The following is a 16,929-nucleotide window of genomic DNA, read 5'->3' on the forward strand; positions in this document are numbered from 1 at the left end:
CCCCTAGAGGTTGCCATTCAAAATTATTATGGTTTCAGGTTTCATGCATAATTGAGCTTAACCATTAACCCTCGCGGGCCAGGAGGGGGGGGGGAGGGGGGAGGGCGTTTTTCGCCTCCCCTGGCGAATATTTGCGATACCTCATGAACACTTAGGGATAGAAAGACGAAACTTGCTGTACCTTATCCCCCATTAATTTGACATCTTTTGAAGCAAGCGAATTGGACCTAGCCTTCTTGATAACGTCTCGGGGCTGATTTTCCTAGACTCCTGCACGGCAAACTTCGGCGTCACAGACGTGAACTTCAACCAGCTGCCAAAAATAGAGGTTTAGAGATGAAGACGAATTACGAGCACGGTTGTGTGGCATTTGACCTAGAAAAATGCTTAAGTAACTTTGGTGACCTGAGGTTGGAGGTCAGGTCAATGACCCCGAGCTGGGGCTTTAGTTTTTTTTTTTTGCAAATAACTTCAACAAAAATGGTCCTAGAGCTACGACAGCGGTAACATCGCATTTGTCTCGTCGAGACGTGTCGAATGACATATATTATATATTATATATACATATATATATATTGTTTGAAAAAGGTCAAGTTTTATGTTGACATCATGTGACCTCGAATGACCTTTGGTTGACTTTGACACATGAAAGGGCGTTTGTGATGATTTCGTTGCCGCTGATCACGATTCTGGCATCCATTATGCTCTAAGCATTCATTTAGAGCCTCAGGATGGCATAACATGTCTTAATTATTATGCCTGACTTGAATAAGTGAAATAACCTCTAGCAAGGATACTCTCTTGTGACTTTAAACCTTGTAGCAGCCTTTTATCGTAAGCTAAGGCACAAATAGGGGCCCGCTAAGCTTCAAAACATTTCAAAACATTTCGGAATTTAGTAAACAAGATATAAGAAAAAGTGCAAAGTTTGTGGTCAATTTTGATCATGACTGTGACCTTGCATTTGAATGTTATGCAGATCATCGGAATCCCCAGACTCTCTTCTTTCGTTTAACAACCATTTTAGCCGGTTTCATGCACTATGCCGTCCTCTGGAACACGTACCTACTTTGAGACCACTACAAAAGTGCCGGTTTTTGCCTTTGACCTTGATGTTTGACCTTGAAAATTGACCTGAGATCAAAAAGTTTAGCTTTAGAATCTTCTCGTAAATACCTTTCGTTTGGTACCATTTTTGTTTCCGTAGCTGCCTTATTTACGGAGTTAGACAGGTGTGTGGGGGGCTACCCCCCACGAGCAAACAAATCGAGCAAACAAACAACAAACAAACCCCCGGGCTGCGGTGGTTGGGATTGCCCCCCGGACCCGGGCAGGTTACGGTCGCGAGCAAATAAAACTATAAAACTAGATTGCGAGACACAAACCTATGAAAACGTTATGTTATTTGTTGAGATGGATTGAGAATGGCGTATTCCTCAAAACAATGATCAGTACCTAGTTCTCTTTTTTCCCGTAGTGGGTAGTGGGTACGTGTGCGATTCTCACACACACGATTGATATACCAGAACAAGCTTTATTAGGGCGATCCACATACCAGATAACCCGGATATACATACCTATCACATTTTGTCATACCTCCCTGAACTCAAGTCTCAGTCTAAGGGCTCCCAAAAGAAGGTGATCTCTTCTCTGGCCGATTTTGACAAACTGCCTCTCAACCTCCTCGAGGTCAAGCGAGAGGGCAGCCTTCTGGTGAATGAAAATGAGTAGGAGAATGAGTGGGAGTAGGAGATATGCGACAGACGGTCCGAGAACGAACGTTCTGCTAATGCACTTGATACGCGTAACGCGGGGACCGTAAAAACAGGCGTAGGTACACTCGGGGGCAGATTGATGTTCCACCACTCCCTACCCATTGGGCTCCGATGGCTCAGCACTGGCTGCTGCCAGTGGCAGCACTGGCAGCACTGGCACTGGCAGGCAGTGCTGAGCAGTGCTGAGGGCAGGCAACACCATGGCAGCAGCCACTGCTGATCCATGGGAGCCCGATGGGTAGGGAGTGGTGGAACATCAATCTGCCCCGAGTGTACTATTATAACCGCCTATCATGAATGTTGCACCGGTCTTCTGTTCCCATTTCAACATCAGCCAAATTTTGTGGGGGCAAAAACATAGTCTTGCCCCCATGGCCTTTTGCCAGTGGGGGCAGTCTGCCCCTACTGCCCCCACGGTGGCGCCGCCCTTGATCAATAGGCATTTATCCAGACGAGCTAAAAAAGGCATAGGCGTAGGAACGTTTTCGAAAGTGGGGGGGGCCAGGGTCCCAGAGATCCAAAACCTAACCTACCCCCAAAATCCGATTTCTCCTCGGATTTCGGCCACTTTGTTTTCGCAAACATGCTCAGAGGTAAAAAAATAGAGACAAAAAAAGAAAAAAAATTGGTTGAAATTTCAGGGAGTCTCCACTCTCCCGTCCATAAACTCAAACTGATGGACGCGTTCCCCTGTCCTCCGCAGCCGTTGGCACCCATGCAAATTCCAGAGGCATCCAGCAACTTTTTCATTACGAGCAAGCGTGAAACGTGCAAAGCGAGTCTTTTCAATATACCTATAAAAATCAGCATGAACGGCCCAGCTAGGCTCAGCCAGGCCTATAACGTTTTAAGAGGTTTTATATCAGCGACCACTGCAACTGGGCTGATTGACTTTCACTTATCAGAGGCCGGTGTGGGACTTTTAGACGGTCTGGGCCTTCAGAGGCCAGTTTAACCCTCCACGGCCCGGTCCTATAGGTTTTCTACATATGCGCTGGCCGAGGGGGCGGGGGGCGGGTACGACCCCCCTCGCCGTTTCGCCCCAGGTGGAGCTAGCGCGTCGCGGTAAAACGAGCGTGTGCGCCGTTACGAGACGCAGAGATCGATACCCGATTTTATGGTCATAGGTCAACCAGTGACCTCTGACACCGTTCCGTGCTTCTATCCTCAGGATACTGAAATCCTTCTCCTGCACACCGCAACCCCCTCCGGGCTGGACAGGCAACTTTATCTCATGCGGGCTGCTCCCTTGGAGCGGCACCGCTGCTCCCGAGGGAGCGCACCCCGTAGCCGGGTGCAGTGAGTGCCTTGGGGCTGGGTGGCCTGTCCTCTGGACGGGCTCAGCCCCGGCGACTCACTAGGGTGCCTGCCCAGACCAATGTCTCCCCCTATGTATATCCTATCATCCTTCCGACTCTGAAATGGTCTCATTGGACTGAAAGGGCCTAACCCAACAAAACAAACAAAAACCGGTGACCTCTGAGGTCAGGTCAAGTGCCTCAAGGCACGGTTCCGTTTTTGGTGAATAACTTTGCAAAAATGGCCGCAGAGCCGCGATTTTGCCAGCATCGTGTTCGCCTCTCTCAGGCGCGTCGAATGATATACTTTTTGTTTGGGTGAGGTAAACTTAGGGTGTTGACCTCGGGTCACGGTCAGGTCGGCGTCCCCAGGTCACGAAATTGGTCGAAGGAGGTCATGTCGCATATCATTCGATTCGGCAGGTCTTCTTGAGTCCATAGGTGGCTTTCCCGACTCGCTAGCTCAATTTGATCGGTACCTAGTTATTGACGAAAAACTCTTATTTCCACACACTTATTTCACACTCTCTTATCACACTCTCTTAAACACCAGGGGCGTCGACGCGTAAGGAAAACTGGTCCGACTTTTTCTCGGGGGGCCCCCGTGGCCGCAGCAGGGTCCCCTGGCAGGGGCCCCCGTTGCCGCAGCAGGGGCCCCCGTTGCCGCAGCAGGGCCCCCCGAGAGCCCCAACAGGGGCCCCCCGCGGCCGCAGAAGGGGACCCCGCGGGCCGCAGCAGGGCCCCGCGGTGTCTAGCAGGGCCCCAGAGGCGCAGCAGGGCCCCCGCGGTCTCTAGCAGGGCCCCCGAGCCGCAGTAGGGCCCCCGCGGTCTGCAGCAGGGGCCCCCGCGAGCCACAGCAGGGCACCGCCTAGTCGAAAAAGTGGTCCGACTAGTCGGAAAAGTCGGACCGGTGTCGACGCCCCTGTTAAACACACTCTTATTTCCAAAGGTACCCATGAACAAAAGGCAACCTTTCATTTGTAGCTAATTTTGAATGAAATTGGGGAAATTGTAGGTAGGGTAGGTGCATAGGTCCGTCCAGAAAAGGCAACCCTGGGATTTACATAATTCTCCATCCCTGTCAAATTTGGTAGATGTTCATTTTCGCTCTTTGTGATTCACGCTACATCACTTTTATGCCAATTCATTAACTTTTTTGAAGGTGGGAGGGTCCCTTTAAGCGCACAAACTAAAAATATCAAAGAAGTGACTTTTTCGGCGTTGCCCCGGACTGCGGGGAAAGCCGAAAATGGGAGAAATGATCTACGGGGAATGCCGACATTGATGTTTTGCCATTTTATCTCAAACTTTATCCAGAATTGATCAAAGCTGACACGCGTTTTAAGAGCTTGAGGACGCGGTGCACACTGGAAGTTATAATTGTGTGATATAATAAGAACATGCCAGGTAAATCATTCCTTATAGGTAACAGGCCGTTGTGTCGGTTGAAAGTGTAATTTGTGTGACTAAAAATACGCGTTGCTATTCTACAGCAGTAAAGTCCACGTAGCGTGCTTTCAACACGTGCGCAATCGCACGTTTTCGGCATTACCCCAGCCTGCCATACTTTCATTTGCAGGCCCATAACTTTTCAACGTGCTGTATAAATTTCAAATAGGCAGCACACTTATGCAAAGACATGCTAAAGATTGCTTGACCGAATTGGCCAGACAAACGGTAGCATAATGAGTGAGAAATGCAGCTTCAAAGGCGCATGTAGTACAAGGGAAACGTACCTTGAAAACGCTCTTGGCGCCCTCACAGTTGAAGTATTCCGAATGACGACTCGTAACAAACATGCGATAATTGTAGTCACTTAAGCTTCAGAGCATCACTGACAGGTGGCATCCATGTCTTACGGTTTTCGAAATATCTCGAATTTCGGCTTTGCCCCAACTCCGGCATTGCCCCAACTTCCCCTACACACCCACCTTTTTCGCAAAAAAAAAACTTCTTATAGGTATCCATCTCATTTCTAAATTCTACCTGACTCAAACCAGATCTTCATCTTAGTGCCTTGACCAGATCCACAAAACGAAACCGGTTGGCGCAATAAACATATCAGATATGTCTCTTCTGCGCTGAATTTGAAAATTTACGCGCTAAATCGCTAAACTGCTGCATGTTTTAGACGGTGTTAATTCTACCTGCAAAGCACAGATTATCCGTGACAGAAACGGCACCGTGGCCCATCTTTTTGTGTTTAGTTGGTTGAATCGTGTTTAAAGTAAAGAGCGAATCTCAGACATTGGAGTGCTCTCAAAAGTGGGGGGGCCACACACATTACTGCCCCCCCCCCCACTCCAAAATGGTGGGGTGGCCGTGGCCCCCCTGCCCCCCCCCCCGGTTCCTACGCCTATGAAAAAAGGCGAACATCAAACCAATTTTCAAAAATAAAGGGTCCCCTTCTGAGTTCTGATCCAACTTGCTACCGGCCCATAAGCATATTATCGGCCATTTCTAAAATTTTCGAAAAAATTGTATACAGGCAAATTTACGGGAACATCTCAGAACACGACCTTTTGACAGATAAACAAAGTGGCTACCGCAAAAAACATGGCACCGAACTTCAACTTCATTACTTAACACACAACCTATATAAAGCTTTAGATACCGGACAAGACTTCACGGCCTCCAGCGACCCACCGTATAGATATCTATACACAACCATGGAGGAGAGAATACTGGAGTGGCAACTTCACGCTTTTTTGCGACAGACACCTTCCAGCTAGTACCGTTCATAGGTTCTTATCGAAAGCAGAACTACACCATTCAGCCAATCAGCGTTGCCAACCGTCCGTAATTCAACCAATGAGCGCGCTCGTAACCAGCTGACGAATAAAATGAACAGACTACATCGAGCAATATTTCAGATTGTTTGCGCGGCGTGGTGCGGCGATAATGGTTGATGTCGATTGAGCTGAAGTATTTTGTTTTATGAATATACAGTGAGGTATTTCAATTAGAATACCTCGAATACCAATAGTATAAGAATTTGGTTATATCAAGTACATAGCGAAATGGAAAAAAGGAAAGGAAGTCGTTCGATTTCGAAGTCGGATTTGAGATTAATCTGTGAAAGTCGCTAGAACTTGAATGCAACCATTGTCTTCTCCGTTTAATTTCCTGCTCATTGATGTACAAAAATCACACGTAGCGCCCAAAATAATCCTCCTACGCCCTTTTCTCTAAACCGCTGCACGCCATAGCATGATAGCCCGCCATTATAAGCCGACCGCCGCGACCCGCCGATACCTACTAGCTGGGGCGTTTCGACCCGCTCCCGCTAGGTGGCCCGTGTCTGTCGCTAACGGCCCATGTTAAAGGCATGGAGTTGCCACTCCAGTATTCTCTCCTCCATGACACAACCAGGGTTGTATACCAATCAAGTCGATTGAATTGATTGATTTGATTCAACGCGTATTTTGAGTTGATTGGATTGAGTCGATTGACTTTTCGAGATGACTGGTTGACTGACTCGTTTGACTTTAGCGACTGGTTGACTGATTTGATTCCCGAAAATTAGAGTGACTCGTATGATTGAGTCGATTGAATGGAAAGTTCAAATAAGTTTAAGTTGACGAAAAATAATGACACCAATTGATGACATCAAAGATCACAAAACTACACTGAAAACTGCTTGTCATCACAACTGCAATATGGGGTAGATGGCCAAATAAAGAACAGGGCCTAAACATGAACAGCCAACTTTGACTTTCAACTGCAATAACTGCTCCAATCCTGGTGATAGAGCCTGGCGATGCACCTATACCTACCTTTCTGCACTCAGCAGGAAACGTTTTTTTTTTAATCCAGATGATAAAGTGTAAGGCCCTATATACTAATAAAATGTGATTAATTAATAATTTACATCTCCACATCTCCTCAGAAACAACCCACTGAACTCTAACTATAAAATATCTGAAACCCCTACGAAAATAACTGAAACAAAAGCGCCGTTTTCGTCTCGCTAATTACGTTTGCGTACCTAATTAATAGCTAATTTGCTGCATTGTTTAATTTGCAGCAGAACGTTTGTTGATCCTTTTCTCTTGAGAGCCTTCAGCCTAAGCATAACATATTTAATATATTTCATTTTCCTTAAAATATTTTACCGAATATTATAAACTGGTTTTATTTCAAATAAAATAATAATTAAAACGAAATTGGTGTTGTACAACCGATATATTTTATGATCATTTACCGTACTACATGATAATCAATGACGTCATCTTACCAAAATATCAAAAGACGTAGAATAAGGATTTATAAAAGCTTAGCATAGTTACTTATTGGCAAAACGTTTTCATTGTTTCTTATTTTCATTTTTTCATTGTTAACTTATCCTGTGGTTCCAGGGTCCCTGTCCTCTCCATTTCCTTTTAAATATATTTTTAATCCTCATCTCTATCCCCCAGTCCTAACAGTTTCAAATTGTATTGCAATAAAATGTTTTGAATTCTTCACATAGGTACCTAACATTGACATGCCACGTCCAGAGTCGTGGACCGCTAAATACTTCAAATCTCTTCCTTCCCAATCTGACAACATCCCACGTCTCAAATGTACATTGTGTGGAAATATTTTTTCAGGCTGCCCGTCAGTCTCTGTCTAACCGAAACCGTCACATGCATGATGCACGTAATATATTTATTTCTATTTCCCTATGGTTAATATGTTATTGATGCATATTATCCATTAAAATAGACATGGTGTAGGGTAAATGGCCAAATCACGAACACTGCCAAAATCGAGCAGCCAACTTTCAACTGCAATATCTGATATTTAGTGTTAAATGGAGTTGGAATATGGCCAAAATTAAACTGACAACTTTTAGGTGAATGGTGGTGATTTGGGTTAAGGGGCGAGTCAACTACTGGGTTATTTTGCACCCATTAAATGAAACTTCTGCTCCAATTCTACCCATTGAACCTCAATATCATGATCCACCTGTCCATCACTAGGTATCCTTCCTTATTACATAGAAACTTTGAATGGCATGGCAATTTATAATTTTAAATGACAATATTTTTATGTTTCTTCTGTAGGTAGGTACTAGGAAGGTAGGTAGGTACACCAGACTGCTATGGACACTTTTCCAAGCTGGTGGGGCAAAAAACCTAATGTATGTCTTGGTTTGAGTCGTTTGATTGAGTTGATTGATTCCTTTCATTGTCGCGTTTGAGTCGATTGAATCAATTCCCGAAAACTGCTGTGACTTGATTGATTTGATTGGTTTCCCAAATTTGTCGTGATTGAATTGATTGCTATTGATTGAGTCGTATACAACCCTGGACACAACTTTGCAAATTTTTAGCGACAAGAAAACTTTTAGCATTGACCTTAATCCCGGGCGTATGGGTTTCTTTACCATTTGTCAGCCACCTGGCGAGAAATTTTGGCACTAGTACTTCGCAAACGTCCGCAATTTTCCTTTTTGTGAACTATGGCGACCGGCGGAAGAAGTACAGGTTAGTTAAACGCTGTTTTCAAATGTTTTTACTAATTGCTGAGAATAATTTCATGTAGCATTACTTAAAACTAACCATTACGGTTTATTTGGTGTCTAGTCTGTGTGTTTAAATTAATTGGCTTGCTTCCTATACTGTCATCAATCACAATGTCAAGGTGTCTATACGTTGGGTCTGAATGCTGTCTTTAGGGGGTTATATTTGATCTCTCTCTCTCTCTCTCTCTCTCTCTCTCTCTCTCTCTCTCTCTCTCTCTCTCTCTCTCTCTCTCTCTCTCTCTCTCTCTCTCTCTCTCTCTCTCTCTCTCTCTCTCTCTCTCTCTCTCTCTCTCTCTCTCTCCTATTCTCTCGCTATTTCCTCTCTTTCTTCCTCTCTTCTATCTCTCCGTTCGTTCGTTCGTTCGTTTGTTCGTTCGTTCGTTCGTTCGTTCGTTCGTTCGTTCGTTCGTCCGTCCGTCCGTCCGTCCGTCCGTCAAAAGTGCGCCATTCTCCCAGAAGGGCGCCGAGTGATTAAAAACGCTATCCATGAACGCGAGACGGTCAGGAGGACGCCGTTAGAGCATGCGAAGGGCACCGTGCTCTCGAAAGGACGCTTGCAGCCTTGTAAAAGACTTGTGGGTGCTTTTTCATCATTGTGGGGGCATAATTCAGGATTGTGGGTGGCTGCATATGCCCCCACAAAGAGATATAAAGTTAGGTACACCCCTGCATACGGGGGTGAACTGCCATTTTCGTTTAGTAAAAAAAATAATAAAAAAATCATCGTGTCAGGGCTGTGACGAAAAATAAGTGGCCTAAATCCGATGAGAAAACAGGATTTGGGGGTACCCTAGGTTTGGCTCCTTGAGCCATGGTGCCCCCCCCTTGTCTCAAATCGTTCCGCCGCCTATGGACGTGGGCCCTCAGGAGCCCGCCAGAGCCCCAATGAGGGATAAGTGAGGGATACCAAGTGCCTGCAATTGCATATTGCATAAGCCATAACGCCTTTACAAATCAATATATTATGCATCAGTGGCAGATCCAAGGGGGGCCACATGGGTCATGACCCCCTTGGTGCCCGGGGGCACCACAGGCCTGTCAGGGGCACCACCGGCCTAGTAGGGGCACCACCAGCCCGTCAGGGGCACCACAGGCCTAGCAAGGGCACCACGGGCCTGTGAGGGGCCCCACAGGCTTGTCAGGGGCACCCCAGGTCTGTCAGGGACACCAGAGACCTGCCAGGGGCGCCGCCGGCCTCGCAGGGGCACCATGGGCCTGTCAGGGACACCAGAGGCCTAGCAGGGGTACCACAGGCCTTACAGGGGCACCACCGGCCTTGCAGGGGCACCTTGGGCCTGTCAGGGGCACCACAGTCCTGTCAGGGCCCAGGGGCACCAGCGGCCTAGCAGGGGCACCACAGGCCTGCCAGGGGCACCACCGGTCTAGCAGGGGCACCATGGGCCTGTCAGGGGCCCCACCGGCCTCGCAGGGGGCACCACCGGCCTCGCAGGCATCACGGCATCACGCAGGGGCACCTTGGGCCTGTCGGGGGCATCACGGGCCTGTTGGGGGCACTTTAGGCTTGTTAGGGGCACCACAGTCCTGTCAGGTCCCAGGGGCATCAGCAGCCTAGCAGGGGCACCCTAGGCCCGCCAGAGGTACAGCCCACCGCTAAAGTAATGTAGGGTTTTACCAAACTCAACGGTTGGCTTTGACTGGCGATTGTTTAATGCGAAGTGATTGAAAAGAAGATGTCAATAGCTAAAGTTGCAGCTGCAAGGGTGACAATACATATAAGCTACATTCAAAGTTTCATTGTAGTCTGGCTAATCGTTCCTAAGCTTCAGAAGCAGAACATACCCATGACTGAAACCCCACATTACTTCTGCTGTGGACTGTACCACAGGCCTGCCAGGGTCCAGGGGCACCACAGGCTTAGCAAGGGCACCACGGGCCTGTCAGGGGCACCTCAGGCTCCCGTGCCCCCCCCCCCTCCCCCCCCAGATCCGCCAGTGATGCCACACCACGCGAAACACCGCCAACTACCAGCTGCCGCGCCATAAACACGTGCCAACAACAGTCTTTTTTTTTAAGGTCGACTCCGCTCGCGCAACTTTTGACTGACCCTCACTGCTACTATATTGCTTCCATATTATGCTGTGGAAAGCTTTACTTCACCAAGTGGCTAAAAACCTCCATCAAGGTATATTTTCTTAGCAATTTTTCTGGCGTTTTGGGGGGGGGGGGCCAAACAGGCCACTTTAGGCCTTTGGGGGGGCCATGGCCCCCGTGGCCCCCCTGGATCCGCCAGTGTTTGACTGGCGATTGTTTAATGCGAAGTGATTGAAAAGAAGATGTCAATAGCTAAAGTTGCAGCTGCAAGGGTGACAATACATATAAGCTACATTCAAAGTTTCATTGTAGTCTGGCTAATCGTTCCTAAGCTTCAGAAGCAGAACATACCCATGACTGAAACCCCACATTACTTCTGCTGTGGACTGTACCACAGGCCTGCCAGGGTCCAGGGGCACCACAGGCCTAGCAAGGGCACCACGGGCCTGTCAGGGGCACCTCAGGCTCCCGTGCCCCCCCCCCCCCTCCCCCCCAGATCCGCCAGTGATGCCACACCACGCGAAACACCGCCAACTACCAGCTGCCGCGCCATAAACACGTGCCAACAACAGTCTTTTTTTTTTAAGGTCGACTCCGCTCGCGCAACTTTTGACTGACCCTCACTGCTACTATATTGCTTCCATATTATGCTGTGGAAAGCTTTACTTCACCAAGTGGCTAAAAACCTCCATCAAGGTATATTTTCTTAGCAATTTTTCTGGCGTTTTTTTTTTTTTGGGGGGGGGGGCCAAACAGGCCACTTTAGGCCTTTGGGGGGGGGGGGGGGGCCATGGCCCCCGTGGCCCCCCCTGGATCCGCCAGTGTATAGGTATAGCTGTTTTGCATGAGATGGTAGAAAATACGAAGCACTATCAAAATTCCTATCAAGGATTTTCAAATTTATGAAAAATTTCAAAATTATAGACAGCAAAATTCAGAAATTATATTTTTGCAAATTTGTTGTATATTGGAATGTGTATGATACAAGAGATGAAGCACTCCATAAAATTACAACCTGATATCTTTAAAAAATGGAAAAGAGAGCGACTGTAGAGCTAGTCAAACTCGTTATTGAATATTCCCAAGACATGCAGAGGTTGATACGCAGATAAAAGCCTGAACAACATGTCTGTAGCCAGTTTTAGTCTGACATCTCGGAAACTGGTGCAGTTGCACCTATTCGGTATCACATTTTATTTTAGCCGACAGTTTCCATTTTAAATAGTTCAAATGTATTTGTGTAACCGCGCCTTGCTGGTGATATATGAGTTTTCATGTCATGCTGGGGAGGGGGGGGGGGGGAGCGTTTTCACGCCCTCCGTCTAACTCGGCTCCTGGGCCACGTAGCGACACGCGGTGACATTCGGAAGAGCGTAAGAAATAATGAAGATAGCACTTGGGTTATTTTTTAGGCCAGGTCAAAGCACAGGTCGCCAGAGGCAATCAAAGGGCAAATTTTGCCTAGTTAAACAATTTTCGAAAACCCGGCACATAACTCGGGAATCAGTAGAGCTGCAGTGCCTCGGAAAAGTGCATTCGATAGCCTTTACAGACCTTTCTGAGTACTGCTCTAAGATTTTATCTCAGCTCAACGGTTTAGCCTCCGGCAAAAACTCCAAAAACAGCCGTTTTATGAAAAACGTTTTTCTGCAATAACTTTTGACTCAAGACAGTGACGACATTGATATTGCCAGCATCGTGTTCCTCTCGTCGAGACGCGTCGAATGAACTATAAGTTGACCTTGGAAGGCCAATTTAACACAACAATTACAATTTTGATATTTGCATTTTGATACGTATGTATGTTTACATTTTAACTTGTAATTCTGACGAAGGTTGCTTGGAACCGAAACGTCAATAAAAATATTTTCATCTAGTTATTTGTTGGCTCCACCGATAACATCATAACACAAATATGTCCTTACATAATCAGCAAGTGCTCTACTGTGAAGCATTACCGACTGGCCGACCAAAACAGCCCACAGTCATTATCTGTCCGGCCAAATAAAAAAAAAAAAAAACAGATGGAAAGGAGCTTACGAAATTTCAGTGGATTGGTTTTCAAGAGCAGGGAGAAAGCCCCGGCACCTGCAGTCTGTCCCTCTCCTGTGCATACTTCAGTGACACAGGAGCCCGTCGTGTCGGAGATCGAAACCCGCTGTGTCTGCCCACTTCTGAGATCTGGGGAGAGCTCGCCGGCAGCTCCCCGCTGACAACACGGGAGACGGAATGGCTTCTCCGCGCCGGCCTGCCGCCGCCGCCGCCGCCGCCGCCGCCGCCGCTGCCTCATTTAAATAGTTCCATTAATCGGGCACGCCCGGCGGCCGCCACCGCCGCCCGCCCGGCAGCCATTATCGGAGAGGGAAATTGCACGGAAACGGCCTGCACCGACCATTTATTCTTTTAAGACATCGCCATTAATTTCCATTCTAGTGGGAGTGCTCTCATATGGCGCCGGTCGCTGGCCGGTCGGTTGCGGCGGCACGGTGGCCGGACCCACATCGAGATGACCTCAGCCGCCGCGCCGGCACCGCCAGAGCAGTCGCCGTGAAAAATGGAGCCGCCGTGTGAACTGATAGAGTGTCGTCAGTTTGAAGGGAGGGGTTTATCTCATTGGTTTTGAAAAGAAAGGGAACTCAAAATTGCTATTCCATTCTGTTTTTCCATGTTTGTACAACGCAAAAGGTAAAACTAATATTCAAGGTTGTCTGCTTGTCGGATAACGTTGGAATGTGATTCGGGCTAATCATTCATGTTACAATGTATTTTGCGATCTTTTTACCTCAGTGTGTCTGATATAGGTACCAAATATCTGGTATTTTGTCAAAGAGCTGAAATAAAGTAGAAAGTTGAATAGTTGAAGTAAATGGTCAATGGTAAATTAAATCAATCAACTTATTGGGTATACCCATTAGAATACATGAATCACTTTCGACTTTTTACATTTCTTAATTCGAGGAAAAGGTCATATATGCATAAAAATATTATGCTTTATCATAAAAAGATATTCCTCGCGAGAGCACTCAACAACATATCAACTTATTGTGAAGGGCGTTTTCACGTTTTTTTTTTTACTTGCCACCATAGTCACGGAATGATTGGCGGCAAACGATATAGGTATCCAAAGAATTATTAATGTGACAGGTTTAAACATTTTTTGTTCTTATACGTCACCCAGCTGGCGAAGAAGTTCACTGGCGGCGTTTAGTGTAATTTAAGTGCAGTCCACACGTTATGTTTACAATAAGCCCTGCACAACTTTATTGTCAGGGTCAAACCAAGGACTAACAGAAACTAGCAAGTGGATTTGATATGTGGATTATGCCCCGCAAGCTTTGTGGGTGATTTTACTCAAACCCAAATTAAACTAGGTAATTGAAATAGGGATGGAATGAATTGAGGATAGTCAATGTTCATTTTGGAGCAAATTTGAACGAAATTCAGGTCGAGGTTAGGTAAAGGTTAAATCAAATATAGTCAACTTTCGAGGGGTTAGGTCAAGGTTAAATCAAATATAGTCAAACTTTGAGGAACGCCTTTTTGAAGCTGGTCTTTATTTAGATAGTACGGACGGATTCTGCCCTTTTTCACCCGACTCACCTTTTGACCTGCGTTTCGCAAAGGCCCATGAAGACGGCCTAAAAAACTAACGTTCAGTCTTCAACTTTGATGCTGTATATCATTAATATCCTGGTGGCTTAGGTATGTACAGCGTTAATTTCGCTTACAAAAAGAAAATTTTGCTGAACACTGCGCTGGGAATCGACCAGTTGGAGACATCGACATCCAATGGGCGGGGAAGGAAACGTGCTCCTCACATACCGCGATTTTATTGCAATTTTTATGGCAGAAGGCTTCCGGTTTTCACACTTGCATGTGTCAGCGTATAAGGTAATGGCATTACCAATGAGCATTTTTACTTGGCGTTTGGTCGTTTATCGCCCTTTTAGCATAAATTTAGTAAACAGTAAATGCTGTTGACATAAATGTTCCACTCACATTAGAAGAATATGAAAAGAATCTGGTAGCTGAAAGGTGGAACACCTTGACCCCTGCCGATTCTGTCGTTTCTCATAAAACGGACAGCCTGAGAAATGGTGTTGAAAATCCCTCCCTGGTGCTTTGCTATCATGACACTTAAAAACATCATTTCAAGTGCTGCTGGAATCTTTAACCGTTTCGTTGAAACGCTTGGAAAACTCGCAAATAGAGAAAGCTTCACGTTCCATGGCCTATATTTTCCTAACCTTTGACCACAACAAAATGAGCAGAATGCGGTCTTAATCATAATTCATGATGACCAGCCGAACACCACCTAAATTAAGCTTTTGTTATAACATGAGCCAGCAGTAACATGGCTCCGTCTCCCGGCAGGCAGGTCAAGGAAATCAAAAAAAAAAACTTCTGCAGCGGTGTGTAGCCGAATGGAGAGTAAAAAACAGCGTTTGTCATTATGCATCGACCTATAGTACAGTCTGTCTTAAAAGTACCGCGCAAAGTGACGGTGGATCCATCAAGCCTGACTGAGGTAGGGCCTGCTATAATTTGAAAGTCACCGAACCAATTGACCAAGGGAATGGACGAGGATGTGAATTGCTTCGGTGACTCAAATTTAGTAGGCCCTTCCTCGGTCAGGCATGATGGATCCACCGTCACTTTGCGCGGTACTTTTAAGACAGACTGTACATCACTGCTAACTTCATGAGCACACCTCAGCTGCCCATCCGCCCCACCACCCGCCCCTGGTGACCGGGTCAGGTCGTCTGAGACCGACCGGAAGTCGTGTGACATCCGGTCGACCAGAGCCCGCCCGGCGGCGGTGTCAGCGGTGACCCGGCCCCTCCGGCCGGCCGGCGGCGCCCCCAAATATTGACAGCTGCGCCCGAGAAACAATGGTGGGCTGGCGGCGCGCCGGCCGCCAGCGCCGGCTATCGTGTTTTTCTGCTTACCCGTCGGCGAAGATCAAACGATAAACAAAGATGAAAGGCGGACGCGACCGTGGTGCTCGCGCCGATGAGTTCATAACTGGGGGCAGCCGCGCGGCCTGTCACACCCCGGGTAAATATACAGAGCGCCCGGCGCCGTGGGCTCGCCGGCGCCGGCGCCGCTGCGGTGCGCCCGTCACCGGTCGTCATCAATAACCACCGCCGGTGCGCGCCAGCTGCCGGCCGGGGCGCATGGCGTCACCGGCAGCGGGCCGCCTGACCTGCTGTCGGAGTCCTCAGCTGCCAGAGCCGCTCTCTGCAAACCATAGCTCGCCCTCAGCTATCGTCAGCTGTCCTCAACCACCTTTGGTCTGTCCTCCGTCGCCCTACTCGCCCTCAGCCGTCCTCAGGTCCTCTCAGCCAACCAAAACCACCCCTGACCTACCCTCAGCTATCTACAGCCGCTTTCAGCTACATCTAGCCTACCCTCAGCCGGCTTCAACCACTAAAAACGTCAGCAGCCTTCCACGCCTTCTCAAGTAATATCCAGTCGTCCTAAATATCATCTATCCTGTTCCAGTCTTCCTCTACCTTCCTGTCGACCATCCCAAGCCGCTTCTACATAGCTATCCTCGGCAGCGGTCATGTCTTCATCCCTCAGCCTTCCGCTCACCTTATGCTTTCTACAGTCGCCTTCAGGCGTCTCTTCTTCTTGGTGGATTAGTGCGCCCGGCGCGTGGCCGTCAGGCTCAAGCGTCCAAGTTCAGGCTTTTCTAGACTCGTTCAGGCCTTTCTTTGCTCTTCTCATCCATCGGTCATCTCAGCAAGAAAAAGCAAATGCCAGCCCAGCCTCACCCACTTACCGTGCTCCTCTTCATCTAAGGCACCTCCTCTCCTTTCTCACGAGCCTCAAAATCAAGGCCCTAAATACAAGGTTGCACGAACTAATTTCTACTAAACCTACCAGAATAAAGTTTCACAGTTGAATATTTAAATAATTATTCAATCAAAATTTCGTTATTATAATCTCGTTATCATTTATATGCAATTTTATAACTTAACTTTCAATTTGCTTGCTTTTTACTGGCAAAATAACATTCTAGTATTGGGTCAACATAGTGGTGTAGCAGTAGGAACCATATCTGGCGAAACCCCAATGCCTACATACAGCAGAAAAGCAGCCGCCAGGTGTCGCCACAGTCGTCCCACAGATGTCGCGCGCGTCGCCAATCGCTACACTACCGATTTCCATAAGGACGCTTATGTGCGGATATGTAACGGAAAGTCGCCCTTAAAGGGACCCTCCCACCATAAGTTTCCATTAGTTCCCATTAGTTTTGAGTTGAGATAGCCAAATTGGTGGCCTTGGC

The sequence above is a fragment of the Amphibalanus amphitrite genome, unplaced genomic scaffold (genome assembly GCF_019059575.1).
Source record: "Amphibalanus amphitrite isolate SeventyFive unplaced genomic scaffold, NRLGWU_Aamphi_draft 001527F_arrow, whole genome shotgun sequence".
In the NCBI taxonomy this organism is placed as follows: domain Eukaryota; kingdom Metazoa; phylum Arthropoda; class Thecostraca; order Balanomorpha; family Balanidae; genus Amphibalanus; species Amphibalanus amphitrite.